Source organism: Euprymna scolopes, chromosome 11, assembly GCF_053919585.1.
Source record: "Euprymna scolopes isolate OS-2025 chromosome 11, ASM5391958v1, whole genome shotgun sequence".
Taxonomy (NCBI): domain Eukaryota; kingdom Metazoa; phylum Mollusca; class Cephalopoda; order Sepiida; family Sepiolidae; genus Euprymna; species Euprymna scolopes.
The window spans coordinates 64,673,465-64,685,927 of record NC_136492.1 but is presented as its reverse complement, the minus strand read 5'-3'; positions in this window follow the sequence as shown (position 1 = coordinate 64,685,927).

Sequence of the window (12,463 nt, the reverse complement as noted above, 5' to 3'; positions counted from 1 at the left end):
AACTAGCTGAAAACATTGAAATGATCCTTTACGATCAAAATAAATGGTGAAGTAACAAAAGTTGTCAATATGACGATGGTTAGGGACAACCATTGTAATTTGTTGTAATATGTCCATGTATGAATTAATGAGTAATACAAGTCCTACTTGTATTGTTTCCTTAGAAAGACTGCTTCAATCATATTAATAAAATAACAAAAAAACAAGAAGAACCAAAATACGAGATATCTCAGGAAAATCTGAAGTGTGGTAAAAACAATGTTCATAGTCGTTATATTTGTTTAAAATTAAAAAAAAAAAAAAAAAAATTAACATAGATCAGTCCATAATATACAAAAAAAAAACACAGCGAAACTTATATTTTTTAAACAACTCCAATCAATTTCAACTAAGAAAGTCAAAATTAAGACAAAGACACTGAATGAACGGGTGAGGAGAAGGAGAAATAACACCAACAAAATGGGGGGAAAAAATACACCAAGTCGTCTTCTATGAATAAGATTTTTAACAATGAAAGTCTTAGAGAGCAACAACAAAAAAATTATTTTAATCATTTAATAAAAAATTATATATAACATTCGGTTTTCTAAAGTTTCAAATTAAAAACCAATGAAATTAGTATTTCAAACCTAAGCATAGCAAATCAATGAAAATGCTATTTCAAGCATAAATAGACTAATGAAAATATTATTTCAAACTTAATTGTCACAAACGAGCAAAAATGCTATTTTAAACTCGAGTGTGACTTACCAACAAAAATTCCTAAATTTAGCTTGACAGTGTAACCAACAGACAACCTTAAATAGAGATACGTGGATGTGTCTAAAATAAGATACATCCATCTAATTGGCCTGCTTCCTGGCTGATTGGCATCAAGTCTAATGTAAACAAGTTCTTGTTGAACCGTCTCCTTAAATAATCAAAGTGTCCCCAACTTACACCATTTATGATTACTACCACATTTAATTGTTATCCCCAAGTAGTCTTCAGGCCTTGATAAGTAGTGATTGTCTAGTAAAAAAACAAAATCTCCACGTTTAGTAATGAAAATATTTGAACTCTGACAGACCATTTTACTGACTGACAGCCAAAGCCTCTTGTATAGATGCGAGGACGCATCTGAACACTAATAAATATTTTCTTTCTTTTCTTACTTGCAACGCTGTGTATATTGATTCAAAAAGGTCAACCTAGGTCAACCCTAAAATATTAATTAAATAAATAATCCAAGATACGTCCAGAACAGCTAGAGATTCAACAACTCTATATACCGGAAGCATTATTGATTTAGTTCAGCATCAGTTTTGTCTGAATGATGAGGAGCTCCATTATCTTTCGACTATTTGTCCCCATCAACGTTGATATTTCTATTTCTACAACGTTTCAGTCGATGTATCTTCAGATGTATCTTGTATTAACAATAGCAAAGTTTACTAGCTTTAAACGAAATATCATGTTGTAAACCTTATTCACCTTTTATAGCAAATGTTTTTACGATTCTTTCATTAGGTTGACACACTTGTATGTTTAATCTAATATATTTTTAGCATACCATGGATATAATTGTGAGGTACAATGAAGATCATCCAACTATATTTATCTCAGCTAAGATTTAGGAAGCACCAGCGATGATGGGATCCTTTTGAGCAATTTACTGAAGAAATCCTCTGAAGTTGATGAATGTTTAGACGTTTTATCCTGACTAGTCAATTTATAAAACCGGGTACTGTATGATGAAAAATGAAATGTAATTTGTATAGTATGCCCCCCAACACACACACACACAGCATTGTTATGATGATGAAACTTATGCATTCATGACCTGATATTTTCATTTCTCTGTTGCAAATATCAACGGTGTTGGACTCTAAGAAAGCAAATCATGCCCTGGAGTGCGTCAGAAGCAGAGATGCATCGTTGAATTCCTGGAAAAGGTGTATTGAGAATGGTGGTGACTATGTAAAAATATATATGTGTGTGTGTGTGTGTGTGTGTGTGTGTGTGTGTGTGCTCGCGCGCACACGAAGTGCTCTAAAAGTAAAGCCTCCTATTTTTTAAACTTAAATGAGCAACCTTTTATGCTTTAGAATTTATTTTTCTACATAGCCACCACCATTCTCAATGCATTTTTCCAGGAATTCAATGACGCATCTCTGCTTCAGATGCACGTCCATAACAGGGTTTGCTTTCCTAGAGTCCGACACCGTTGATATCTGCAACAGAGAAATGAAAATTTCAGGTCATGAATGCATAAGTTCAGTTATCATAACAAAGTAATTTGCAATTCCCTCTGATCCACTCGAGCAGAATAAAAAAAAAATAGGAGGTATTGCTTTTGGAGGGCCCATCATGTATACACACACACACACACACACACACACACACACACACACACACAAAGGTATTGCAACAAAATCTGACATTTGACAAAAGGTAAACAGCATACCAGGAGTGCTTTGGAGTATTGTGAAACCTTGAATAGACGAGATTGTCGCTGGACGCCCCTATGTCTTTCAGCAAGGCAAAAACGACCCAGGCATGGTTGCTTGAAAATTTTCTTCAACACTGGTTATTGAAATCGTTGCTGCTCTCCTTACCCAATTGCACCCCTCTTGATTATTTCTATTGTAATGTGATCGCGATCAAAGCCAATAAGCACACCTGCAACATGGTTTGACTCTCTGAAGGCTGCCATTGAGGAGGGATTCGTTACTAAAGACAAGACATCGTCGATGAAGTATGGGACTCATTTTGCACCTATTTTAAGATGGTAAATAAACTGTCAGATCTCTGCATATACAACTTCTAATTTTATTGCCAACTTCGTTTTGTTTTTGTCAAGTGTCAGTATTTTTCTACAATAGCATCAAAATAACTAATGAACAGATCATTATAAATGTTTGTTTCCTTAGATAACGTTTGATTTTATATACCATAGTTATTTTACTCTATTTATTTGCCCACACTCCTCACTATCTCTTACTTTGTCTCTCATTCTTCTCTTCTTTAATCTGCCGCAGAAGTTAATAACACTATATTTATATCATAGAATAAAAAAAAAAAGAAAGCAAGAAACGATGTGCTGTTTGTTTTGTGCAGGCTAAGAAAATTACTCACACCAAACAATAAGTCAGCATTAATTAGGCGATGTTGTTTGAAACAAATGAATTAACTTTTCATTCTCAAAGAAAGAAAGTTTAAGATTATGTTGAAAAAAAAAAACAGAGACACGGACGGACACACACCCACACATACCCACACACATATATACTGGAAGTGCCGGTGGCTAAGTGGTTAATGACATGGGCTGACAACTTCAGTGTGTCAAGCTCAAATCCATTTTGTTCCATAATGATGTTGGTAACCTTCATCAGTACCCAATATCTTCCTAGAAAGAATTCTAACTAGAAAGATACCGAGGAAACGTATGCCAACAATAATCACACAAAAATGAATTAATGCTGCTCAACAACACGCATACACCAAGTATCTATCCAGTATGGGCTAGCGAGTCCTATACTTTTATTTTTATGACTGCATATACATGCACACAAGCAGAAATGTGTGTGCAAGCAAAATTACACGCACAAATACGTACATACATGTTGTTTTCACTAGTTGATATTTTATTTATTGTGAAGGTGTATATTATTGTTTAATCTATACTTACAATAAAGTAAAGCTTAGTCAAACTATTTCCACATAAATAAAACATATACAAGTGTGTGTGTGGGTGTGTGCGTATGCACGCACTTACAGTAGCACGTACACATTTGTTATTCACACACATGTTCTATGAGATGAAGGTTTTTCTTTTGTCTGAAAAGTTATTTGGTTTTACAAAAGCTATGTTAAATAAGTAAATGACTAAAATTAGTATTTAAAATTGTAGAACGATATATTAATCTAAATCTAACTATGTATTTGAATACCTACATACCATACTTAGTTGGTCATTTGTAAAAATAAGTGGAAGCAATGCAGTAGAAAATAAATACTAATGTATTTACTAAGGATTTTAAATTATGTTTTTAAAAGTCTAATTTGTACTGTTTTTTTTTTCTATTTTTTTTTTTATTTAGCAAATCTATAATATAATAGTGAAAATATGTGTGCGTTTGTGTTTGTGTGTATTTTTTTTTCATATGTCCACCAAAGGCTTTTTTGTGGGGTCGCTCGCGGGGGGGGGGGGTCACTCTTTCTTAGAACTTTTTATGTACTGTCTAGATTATAATATCTCTGATTTACGAAATGGCGTCGTCTGTATCTTTTATTTCAATAACTTTTATGTTACAAAATTCGCGCTGTGATTTCATTTTCTCTACTACTACTACTACTACTACTACTACTATGGCGTGATGTTTGACCTAGAAAACGTTAACGCTCGTTTAATCACCTGCTTTTTTAAACGTTTATTTTTAGTAGTTCTCAATTCCCTGCCCCCATATCGTCATGGTAAGTCACCAAGCTATTCTCCTCAAGGCTTCGGGTTCGAGCCTACCTCCCAAAACCTGATTTTTCTTCTTGCAATGCCAGGCACCCCCGCTAATTATGAATAAATCTTGCTAATATTATTTTAAAAGATAATTTAAATATTACAATATTGTTTGGGTTTATTCTGACTAGCACCGACGCCACAACAGTAAGTCTCCACCTGAACAGCTTTCTTAGCTGGAACAAGTATTTTCAGGAAAATATCTTAACTGAAATAAAACTGTGTTCGTGCTAATAATGAAAAAAATAGGCTAACCTAATAGAAATGTCAGGCTGATTGCTATTTGGGCATGACTGTAAAAATCCAACTGATGTATAATCAAAATTGAGGTAGACATATTTTCAAAACGTTTTCATAGCAAATTCAAATTTTAAAAACCTTAAATATGTGTTATTTTTTGTTAAAATAAATAAAATTCATGTTAAATTTAGCTTTCGGAGATATAACTCTCTTGTGAAAGCAGAAAATTTTTGTTTTATTTTCTCATATTGTCCGAGGCGGAATGCAGAATTATGGTGGGAAAAAATGAAGTCATTTCTATTTGCATGGTTTGATAGATTGATTGGTTGATTGATTGATCGATATATATATATATATATATATATATATATATATATATATATATATATATATATATAGATAGATAGATAGATAGATAGATAGATAGATAGATAATATATAGCAGGTTTTGTACAATAAATAAATTTAAAAAAACAGTTGTGTGCTAATGTTAAAATAATTGGACAGTGTTGAGTTCCCATGCATCCAGCTTATCCCGTCCAGATATTGCTCCATCTGATTACGGTCTATCCCAATCAATGCAGTTAAAATATCAATTTGTAGTGGTTGAATTGAAAAAGAATTGTGACAGATTTTTTTTTCAAGTTTATCGAAAAACTAAAAAAGTTGTTTGAGTTTTTCAATAAGCTTGAAAAATATGTCACAAATTTTTTCCAATTCAAAACCCACAGATTGGTATTTTAACCACATCTGAAAGTTTGCAGATCATTGCTAGAATGGTTGTGGACTTTCATATTCTTTATATTGAAAATAGTAGTCCTTTTTTTTCTTTTTTTCTTTTTTTTTAAATATATTCTTGAATACCAAATCATTATTTAAACGCAGCCCACCTCTTTCCTCAATCTAATAAACACAAACCGCACTTTTAGAATAGATGGTTAGGGAGGTGGCGACTATTTACATTTTTTTTTTTTGTAACTCTTGTGACTTAAAAAGGACTGAGTCAGATCACTTATCCTTCTTCTTCTTTCCAAAAAGAACGAAAAATGAAAAAAAAAAAACATACAATGACGTCTTGTGATTTTTAGATGAGTTTTATGTTTATTTATCAAGCCTTTGAATCAGAAAAATACTTGAGACATTTTCAACTCTACTTAAAATTATGATTCACTGTAGTTTAACTTGATCACACACGTTCAGATATATAAGATTTGTGTCTTAAAGGCTCTTGATGTACTTTAGTTTTATTTTAAATACCAATTATTTAATACCAGAACGAACACCAGACGTCACTCGGGATTCAATGAGGATCAGTTTCACTATGCTTGTAACACCACGTTCCTGCTCCTCTTTCTCCCATTTCATCTCTTAAGATAGTTAGAAGAAGATAAAATGTTGTAAAACTCTCTGAATCGGTGTCTTATACCTGTGGTTCGAATTTCATTAAAGTCGGATATGCATACTGGAAGTTTTAAGAGGGATTCTGTTCCAACTGGTCACCTAAAAATGGGGTTACATAGATATCCGGCACATAGAGAATAATGTAAAGATTCGAGACCACTTTCCTTGTTTTCCCAAGAAAATTTTATACATATGATTTTAAATTAATAAAAAAAAAATAGTACTTTTTTTTTAAAATGAAAATCGCTCCAGACAAGACATGAAGCCACTTGATGTAAGGAGCTAAAAAATAAAATGCCTCTTCAAACTGGTCAACGATATATTAGATGGATAAATTCCAACCTAGAAAATATCAATTCTTCACTCTTTGTCAGAAACATTGTTCAGGGAATGTGAGAACTAAAGGAGAAAAATAAAGGAAGTGAATTACGAGACTGCCGAAAGTAAACTCAAGGTCTACTTTATACTCTTCTTATTTGAACTTCCTTATAAATGTATTCAGGAATAATTTAATGGTCTTCCCTATAAATTTTACATAAAGATACACTTGCAGATTTTATGTAGATTCTCTAACCTTTCACTCTATCGGGAACACACAAGCATCACAGAGACACATATACACTCCGATGTGGAGTTTTATACTGAAGATTAAAGCAACAAAGAAACAACTGGTAGCGTTACAATATAAAACAAGGTTTTCTCGCATTTATTTTTTTTGTTGTTGATTGGATTAATTAAAGAAAATCATTAAAAAAAAACAACTTTTAATAAAGGCCGGATATATCAAAATAGAATTTACGAAAGATTGAAATAAGAGACTGAAATCCTGACCAGGTTGAAAAACTAACAATGGATGTTTTTTTCCAAACATTTACGAGCTGAGAATTTTAAGTAGAGTCCTTCAGAATACTTGATGAGGCTCTCCATTATGTAGCAGTCATTTTTAAAAGTAAAGTTCAAATTGGAAATTTCCATGTACGATTCAAATTAAGTTAGAAAGTGGAAAATTCCATTGGAAATTTAGAAGTCCGGTCATCATTAAATATATATACATATTGGTATACTTTGACAGCAAGTCCTTATTTATGCTTGTCTGATTAAGCACGACTGAGTTCGTCTCTTTCTTCAATTTTGCTTGTAATCTTTCCTATTTGCCAACCGATCTTTATTGTTTTGGCTGGTAGATTATATGGTAATACTATATAACCTACCAGTAGTTGTTGTTCGGCCATATTCTCTAGTACTTCCGATCATCCCCAGGAGTGGTTCTTGTTGTTGGGCGCCATACTATATAACCTACCAGCCGAAACAAGAAGGATTGCTTGGGAATAGAAAAGATTACCAACAAAATTGGAAAAAAGATTTGTTTAATCAGACACACACACACACACACATATATATATATATATATATATATATATATATATATATATATATATCGGAATATTCTGTGTAGCTTAATTGCCATATATATTTTATAACTTACTATCTATCTATATATATATATATATATATATATATATATATATATATATATATATATATATATATATATCAGTAGAGATCTATAGTGATGAGTAGTAAGATTGTACATCTAAAAACAAGGATAGGTTTAAGGCTCCCAAAATTCATTCTAGAATTGTCCGCAGGGACTTGTAGCGTAACGGATAAGGTACTAGATAAAATTCAGTTGTAAGTGACACATTTCTGGAGGTTGAAGGTTCAATCCTAAGTACATACGATACTAAGAATACAACTGCAAATTAATTAAAACTGCTACCCGGTTATGGCTGACAAAACGAGAGCATACCTCCATAAGTTACATGTGCAGATTCGCAAGTTCAACAAGGTACACCTAAAGAAAGTTAGAGGTTACATCGGCCGAAACGTTGTGTAAATAATACTCAAGATAAGAACAATAATCTGAATAATCCAAAAGTTTTAGAATTAGAACTACACGACAGATTATGACATCATGGAAGGAAGTACATGACAGAGAAGCATTATTGATTGGGGGATGGGAGTTATGTTAAAGCGACCAGACATCTTTTTTAAGTACAACTACTCCTATGGGGTTGGGTCAGGAAATTTCAGTTCATCTCGATGTAATTTTAACTTGTTTAAAAGGATAAAGTAAAAGTAAGAAGCAAATAATGGAGTTATCTGTTGTTCTTTTTTATTCTTCCCCATTACGACAGCTACCAGGAAAATAAAGGGTAAAAAGCTAAGAACGTTGATATAAAAGGAGCCAACTACTACATGTTAATAAGACAAACGTACAGCTAATTCCATTGACCCCTCACGCAATGGTGCAAATCGCTCATTACCATGATGATGCTATAATTATTTGTAAGTAGTCGAAATATAGGCAGTGACACATTGATAACATGCCAAACCTCACAGTTACTAGACTGGCTTCAAGCAGTAACCCTTTGCTCCCTTACAGAGTTGTACCACACTGAATCTAGTCAGTGATTCTTTGTCCTATGCAGTGTGCACACATATACTACACTGATCCACAAGAACAATACGTTGATCCTGAACATAATGCATATACTAAACTGATCCTAGTCATAGTCAGTATTCTTATATAATCTTTCTTTTCTTTTCTTTTTTTTTTTAATGTCAGCATAAAAAGGGGTACTCTTGCTGAATTTGACCCGGATCGTAAGGATTTTATATCAATTATGGCTCGGGCTCAACTGGCAATCACTAGATTAAGCCGAGCATTGTTCAAATGTTGAAACGCTAAATCAACATTTGTTTTTGTATAAAAAAATGTAATTTGTTAATTATTTCATGGGTGATGAGGGGGGGGGTATTTTTTACTGTTTATTTTTATAACATTTGTTGACAAAAAATAATTTGTAAATTTTCTTAAAAAAAAAAAAAATTTTCTGTACTTTCACCTAACAATTTAGGTTTTTATAAAAATCATTCATTTCTTCTTATAAAAAAACAACTTCTGTTTACAAAAATAACTAAATAAATAAATAAATAAAATACATAAACGTTTATTGCTAATTTTCTTTAAAAAAAACCCAAAAAACAAAAATGTAAGTTTTCTTGAAAAAAAACCTGTAGTTTCAGCCAACAATTTACCGTTAAAAAACATTCATCTTTTCTTGAAAAAACACCACTTGTTGATAAAAACTTACAAAAAAATAATAATAAAAGTAATATATATATATATATATATATATATATATATATATATATATATATATATATTCCGTAAATTTACAGTAGATTTTTGTTATTTTTTATTATTGTATTCCCCTTCCCTCCCCCGGTTTGTTTGTTTTGAAATTCGTTTAATTTGCTCGGCTTAATCCGGTGACTGCCGGTCGAGCCCGAACTATAATTGATGGAGAATTCCGAGAATGCCGGTCAAATTCTGCAAGAGTACCTAAAAAGATGTACCTCTCTAAAAGGCAATCACCAGATTAAGCCGAGCATTGTTCAAATGTTGAAACGCTAAATCAACATTTGTTTTTGTATAAAAAAAATGTAATTTGTTAATTATTTCATGGGTGATGGGGGGGGGGGAGTATTTTTTACTGTTTATTTTTATAACATTTGTTGACAAAAAATAATTTGTAAATTTTCTTGAAAAAAAAAAAAATTTTCTGTACTTTCACCTAACAATTAAGGTTTTTATAAAAATCATTAATTTTTTCTTATAAAAAAACAACTTCTGTTTACAAAAATAAATAAATAAATAAAATACATAAACGTTTATTGCTAATTTTCTTTTTAAAAAAAAAAAAAATGTAAGTTTTCTTGAAAAAAAAACTGTAGTTTCAGCCAACAATTTACCGTTAAAAAACATTCATCTTTTCTTGCAAAAAACACCACTTGTTGATAAAAACTTACAAAAAAATAATAATAAAAGTAATATATATATATATATATATATATATATATATATATATATATATATATATATATTCCGTAAATTTACAGTCGATTTTTGTTATTTTTTATTATTGTATTCCCCTTCCCTCCCCCGGTTTGTTTGTTTTGAAATTCGTTTAATTTGCTCGGCTTAATCCGGTGACTGCCGGTCGAGCCCGAACTATAATTGATGGAGAATTCCGAGAAAGCCGGTCAAATTCTGCAAGAGTACCTAAAAAGATGTACCTCTCTAAAAGCCATTAAAATGTTACTATTATTAAACTCACAGAATGATCTTGACAGTATCCCATCGCATAAGATACATTGTGAGTCTCTCTCTCTACATAACTAAACAATATCCGAAGATCTTGAAGCTACAAATTTTAAAATCCAAATTAGAAATTAAAAAAAAAGAGTCATTCAGTCACTTTTATTTTATTTCTGATCTGCCCCATGCAAATGGAATTTCGCTTTGTCTTTTATTTATCTATTTATATATATTTTTTCTTCTCCAAAATATTAACTTGAACAGAGAATCGGCAATTTTCTACCAGAGCCTTCTTTTTCTTCTTTTTTCTCAAGCAATCTGTCTAGTTACAGGAGGAAAGTTGGATACACTGCAGACAGTGAGACATCGATAATAATACGGAGAGAAAAATTGAATTCTTTATTAACAAGCCGAAGTATTCAACTCATTCAATAGGCAACATACTAGTTAAATCAGTCAGTAATAATGATGCAACCATTTTTTTTTTTTTTTTTTTTTCCTTGGTATTCCGTGTGACGTTACAGCAAATTTAGGGCTGGGATATTATTGGAGTCAAAGAGTTCGAATCAGTGACTTTGTGAAGCTAGTGCCATTCAACGTCACATCATCTTGCACAACAAAATACTACAGTCAGCGGAAATAACGAAAATACTTACAACAAATCCTAAAATTATGTATAAAATTACTATATGCAACGACTAAAATTACTTGGAGCAATACTTATTAAAAAATACAGCCTAATATTAAGAAAGTAATATAAATAACTAATAAATTAAACGTATTAAAAATAATTAATAAATATACATAATAAACAAACAACACAAATAAACAAAATCAATACATAAATACAACAATAAATAAATAATAAATTCAATTACACCCCTTCTCTATCCTTTTACCCCTGCCAGCCCACTTTGAAAAATAAAAAAAATAAATAAATAAAATACTATATACTTGTCTCGTCAGAGGTTTAACTGTTGAAGCCCTGATGAGATGAGTAACCTTGTCGAAACGTTGATTAATTCGCATAGGGTTTTTCTGACGTTTATGTAATTTCACTTCTAATAGCTCTACATGTATTGAGCACTTTTGGAAGGAATATTGATCGTTTTAGTTCAATACATTTGAATTTAAACATACGCACGCATAAAATCAAACGAACAAAATTTATTTCCGAAATACCTAGCTCCTGATGACGATCAAGAGATTGGAAGCACTTGAGTAACTGCTGAAATAAAAACACTCGGAGCCACATTATGTAATCTACCAAGCCAGGAAAATTTTTCACAGCATCGAAAAAAAATAACCAGGAAAATAAGAAAAAAAGAGAAAATTCTGTCGTATTTAATCAAACAGAGAGAGAGAAAGAGAGAAGTAAATAGACATTTATAAAGTGTAATATATTACTTATGTCTGTATTGTACTTTGGAGTAATTGCGCCAACTAGCTAAAAGTGCTCTTTTGGCAACCATGCATATAAAGAGCACTTTTTTTTTTTTTTTTTTTAGTTGGCGCAATTACCCCAAAGTATGGTATATATATACAAAATTCATTTCTGCATAATCACGTTGACATACTGGTAATCGTAAGATTATTAAAGTTAAGCAGTGCCAGATTGATGCCTATTTAAGAATAGCAGGCACTCTATATAGGACACTGGCACCTTATTGCAACAGCAAAACACTAACATCGTCATCTTCCCTTGACCGCGATATACATGCAATTGGGAACTGCTTGTGAATTTGATATTCCCATGAAACTTTCTCCTTCAGAGGAAGTTGATTCAATCCATCTTGGGTGAATGTGGCTGGCTAGCTGGCTGGATTCACTCCTAAACTAATTAACTGATCATTATAAATCTTGGAACACAGCTGATAGATGTAAGGGGTCCAAATGGTGGTTCTATTACATTGAGTTACATGTAAAAGGAGGAATAAATCCTTTATTAAAATCTAGATATCTTTTTTTTGTATGAAATTTTAATAGGTATTCGACATTAATCAATAAATATTTATTAAATTTCCGTTTTTTTTGTTTTTTTTTGTGAGGGGGGATTTTAATATGCATATTTTTAAAGGGAAATCTTTCATTCGAAAATTCATATATGTTAGATTTGCAATTAATTTGATCCATACTCATTAGATCTCCTGAACATGAATTTC